The 4,931-nt window shown below is 40.8% G+C and overlaps 1 pseudogene; it reads right to left on the minus strand.

Annotated features, from left to right (window-relative positions):
- Nucleotides 1-2,852: 2,852 nt before the first annotated feature.
- On the minus strand, nucleotides 2,853-3,777 carry LOC113905100 (annotated as a pseudogene).
- Nucleotides 3,778-4,931: the final 1,154 nt, after the last annotated feature.

A 4,931-nucleotide genomic window follows, 5' to 3' on the forward strand; every position in this document is an offset into this window, starting at 1 on the left:
CTACAAAACAGAATTTGAGTTACAAATGTAGAAAATAAACACGGTTATAAGGAGGGGTATAGTTTGGGAGGGGTAAATTGGAAGATTGAGATCGACACATACACTCTGTGATATATAAAACAGAAATGCAATCTCACATTGCATCACAGCAAAGCAATGGGCCCATAATCCTGAAATTCACTGAACTTATGTTTCCCTATAACTCAGAAACATGTTCTATTCCATTTGTTTCTTTAGCTTTTCCCACTTTTCTTTTTTTCTCTTGCTGCTGCATTTGTCTTTGTCTCCTTATATTCATTGTTGTAAGACGCATAACAGAAGAAACATCAAAAGTTTATAAAAACAACCTGACTGTATGCATCCTTGTTTATACCCTTTAGGACTTAGATAGAAAATGTTGAAAAACATAGGTAGTGGTATATACATTATATTTTAAATAACTCAAGACATAGTTTTTTTTTTTTTTTTTTTTTTACTATTTTTTTATTTTATTTATTTTCTTTAAATTTTAATTAGAGGCTAATTACTTTACAATAGTGTGTTGGTTTTGCCATACATCAACATGAATCCGCCACAGGTGTACATGTGTTCCCAATCCTGAACCCCTTTCCCACCTCCCTCCCCATACCATCCCTCTGGGTCATCCCAGTGCACCAGCCCCAAGTATCCTGTATCCTGCATCAAACCTGGACTGGAGATTTGTTTCTTAGGTGATATTATACGTGTTTCAATGCCATTCTCCCAAATCATCCCCCCACCCCCACCACACACACAGAGTCCAAAAGACTGTTCTAAACATCTGTGTCTCTTTTGCTGTCTTGCATACAGGGTTATCATTATTGAAGAACTAATGAACAGGTGATATGTAGAAAATCAGTCTTCCATTGTTTTCTTCTGTGAAGAATCTGTGGATTTGTATTATATATTGAGCATTTACATTTGGTTTGTTTCACAGCTAAAATATGAACAATTAGTACAGTATTGAAATATTCAATGTGCTGGCATTTGTAGTTTGGATAAATCCCATTGCTGACAATGGAGTCATGCTAGAAAAATTTGATTTCTACTGAAAATGGGTTAGAGACTTCCCTGGTGGCTCAGACGGTAAAGCATCTGCCTACAATGTGAGAGACCTGGGTTCGATCCCTGGGTCAGGAGGATCCTCTGCAGAAGGAAATGGCAACCCACTCCAGTACCCTTGCCTTGAAAATCCCATGGATGGAAGAGCCTGGTAGGCTACACTCCGTGAGGTCCCAAAGAGTCAGACACGACTGAGTGACTTCACCCTCACTGCATATGAAGAACATCGATGGCTCATATTTCAATGTGGTGTGAGTATGTCTGAGTTGAAATTATTTGATGGCAAGGAAGTTAAAGGAACTTGTTTACATTGCCCGTGTTTGGGGCAGGGTTTTACTTCTTGTCCAGTAGTCAAAATGTGAATGATAAGAACAAAAAGGATTGACCATTAAGGATACATTCTACATTTGCTTCTACAGATGCAATTCTAATCTTTGCAAGTTATTCTGGGCCCTAGGAATTTGATGCCTATAAAGTACATCAATCAATCAGACTTGTCATTTTGGCAACCCACTCCAGTATTTTTGCCTGGAGAATTCTGTGGACGGAGAAGCCTGGTAGGCTACAGTCCATGGGGTCGCAAAGAGTTGGACACGACTGACCAACTTCACTTCACTTCTTCTTCTAGGTCCCACTCATGGGAGCAAATAGGAGATCTGAGAGTGAAAATTAAAATCACCAGTGTATTAATTCCCCTAGCACTTTCCCTTAAGAGCCATGATTTGGAATGATCATACCTCTCTAATCAAGCCAAGGCTCCTGTCAATGACCCTTATTCTTCAGTTATAGCTGTTATGACCAACCTAGATAGCATATTTAAAAGCAGAGACATTACTTTGCCAACAAAGGTTCGTCTAGTCAAGGCTATGGTTTTTCCTGTGGTCATGTATGGATGTGAGAGTTGGACTGTGAAGAAAGCTGAGCGCTGAAGAATTGATGCTTTTGAACTGTGGTGTTGGAGAAGACTCTTGAGAGTCCCTTGGACTGCAAGGAGACCCAACCAGTCCATTCTGAAGGAGATCAGCCCTGGGATTTCTTTGGAAGGAATGATGCTAAAGCTGAAACTCCAGTACTTTGGCCACCTCATGGGAAGAATTGACTCATTGGAAAAGACTCTGATTCTGGGAGGGATTGAAGGCAGGAGGAGAAGGGGACGACAGAGGATGAGATGGCTGGATGGCATTACCGACTCAATGGACATGAGCTTGTTCAAGCTCCTGGAGTTGGTCATGGACAGGAGAGCCTGGTGTGCTGCAGTCCATGGGGATGCAAAGAGTCAGACAAGACTGAGGGACTGAAATGAGCTGAACTGAACTGATTCCATTAAAATGTCATTTTAAACACAAATGAAATTGATTGAAGAGGATAGTCTACATAATATTAAATATTTTATCTAGCAACATTTAAAAAATGAACATAAAAATACAAGACTGCTGACAAACAAAAACACTAAGAATGATAAAATAATAAAAATAAAAGCAGAAATTAAGTAAAAGTTAGTGGAAATATATATAAATTCCATAGACTAATTCATTGCATATGATTTATTGGCTGCCTATTGTGAATACATGCTACTTCTCTAGGTGCAGAGCCAAACCAGGCATTATGAAGTTTACAGTCTAAAAAAGAAATTTGCAGAGCAAATTTACAGTCCATTATTTAACTGTAAATATCATAACTCCTTTAGAGAAAAAGACGTTTGTATCACTTTGGAAACTTCTACAATCCAAGAAGATTGGCTCTAATGCTAAATTAGCTTCTTCATATTGGATTTACCACTTTATATGATATTTTTTTTTCCTCCTGAGCTTTTTCATAGCATTAGTCATCTCAGAATTTCTTAGACTGTAAATTAATGGGTTCAGCATTGGAGTTATGACTGAATAAAATGCACTCAATGATTTGTCAATGGGGAAGGTTTTAGCAAGTCTCACATACATGAAAATACAGGGAACAAAGAAGCAGACAACCACGGTGATGTGGGAACCACAGGTCTGGAGGGCTTTCTGCCTCCCTTCCTGACTCAGGTTCTTCAGAGAGTGCAGGATGACTCCATAGGAGATGAGTAAGAGCAGAAACACTATAGAGCAGATCAGTCCTCCATTGGCCACAACTAAGATGCCAATGACATAGGTGTCAGTACAGACGAGTTTTAATAAAGGGAACATGTCACACATAAAGTGATCAATGACACTGGGGCCACAGAATGGGAGCCCGTAGATAGTGCCAAGTTGAATTACTGAATGCAAGAAACCTCCAACCCAGGACACCATCAGCATCACAACACACACCTTCTGCCTCATGATCACCAAATAATGCAAGGGCTTACAGATGGCCACATAGCAGTCATAGGCCATCATCAGCAGAAGGATGATCTCTGATGCACCAAAAAAGTGCTCTGTAAACAGCTGGATCATACAGGATTGGAAAGATATGGTATTATTCCCAAAGAACAAGTCTGAAATCAATCTAGGGGAAAGAGAAGGGCAAAAAACTAAATCTATAAATGACAAGCAAGAAAAAAGTACATTGGTGAGTTCAGGGTCTTACTGACTGTATAGTCGTGATAATGAGCAGATTTCCCACCATGGTCAAAATGTAGAAGAACAAGAACAGAACAAAAAGAACTTTTCGCTCCTTTGGATTCTGTGTGAGGCCCAGGAAGACAAAGTAAGATATATTGTTCCCTGGTTCCATCTAGTCTGGGCAGGAGCTGAGTTAACTATTAAAAGTTTACCTGTAAAACAAGGAGAAAAAAAAAATTAATGCATTATTGCATTTTTGCATGCTGTCACTTTAGTCATGTGAAACTCTTTGTGACCCTATGGACTGTTGTCCACCAGACTCCTCTATCCATGGGATTCGCCAGGACAGAACACTGGAGTGGGTTTCCATTTCCTTCTCCAGGAACCTTCTTCCTTCTCCTTCCTTCCCAACCTGAGGATTGAACTTGCATCTGCCTGCATCTCCTGCGTTGTAATTGGATTCTTTACCCACTGAACCACCTCAGTTCAGTTCAGCTCAGTCACTCAGTCATGTCTGACTCTTTGAGACCCCATGAATGCAGCATGCCAGGCCTCCCTGGCCATCACCAACTCCCAGAGTTCACTCAAACTCATGTCCATTGAGTCAGTGATGCCATCCAGCCATCTCGTCCTCTGTCGTCCCCTTCTCCTCCTGCCCCCAATCCCTCCCAGCATCAGAGTCTTTTCCAATGAGTCAACTCTTCGCATGAGGTGGCCAAAGAACTGGAGTTTCAGCTTTAGCATCATTCCTTCCAAAGAAATCCCAGGGCTGATCTCCTTCAGAATGGACTGGTTGGGTCTCCTTGCAGTCCAAGGGACTTTCAAGAGTTCTCCAACACCACAGTTCAAAAACATCAATTCTTCTGTGCTCAGCTGTCTTCATAGTCCAACTCTCACATCCATACATGACTACTGGAAAAACCATAGTCTAGATGGACCATAGACTAGACGGACCTTTGTTGGCAAAGTAATATCTCTGCTTTTGAATATGCTATCTAGGTCGGTCATAACTTTCCTTCCAAGGAGTAAGCGTCTTTTAATTTCATGGCTGCAGTCACCATCTGCAGTGATTTTGGAGCCCCCCCAAAAATAAAGCCTGACACTGTTTCCCCATCTTTTTGCCATGAAGTGATGGGACCACATGCCATGATCTTCATTTTCTGAGTGTTGAGCTTTAAGCCAACTTTCTCACTCTCCTCTTTCACTTTCATTAAGAGGCTTTTTAGTTCCTCTTCACTTTCTGCCATAAGGGTGGTGTCATCTGCATATCTGAGGTTATTGATATTTCTCCTGGCAATCTTGATTCCAGCTTGTGCTTCTTCTAGC

Source organism: Bos indicus x Bos taurus, chromosome 15 (assembly GCF_003369695.1).
Source record: "Bos indicus x Bos taurus breed Angus x Brahman F1 hybrid chromosome 15, Bos_hybrid_MaternalHap_v2.0, whole genome shotgun sequence".
NCBI classification, from domain to species: Eukaryota; Metazoa; Chordata; class Mammalia; order Artiodactyla; family Bovidae; genus Bos; species Bos indicus x Bos taurus.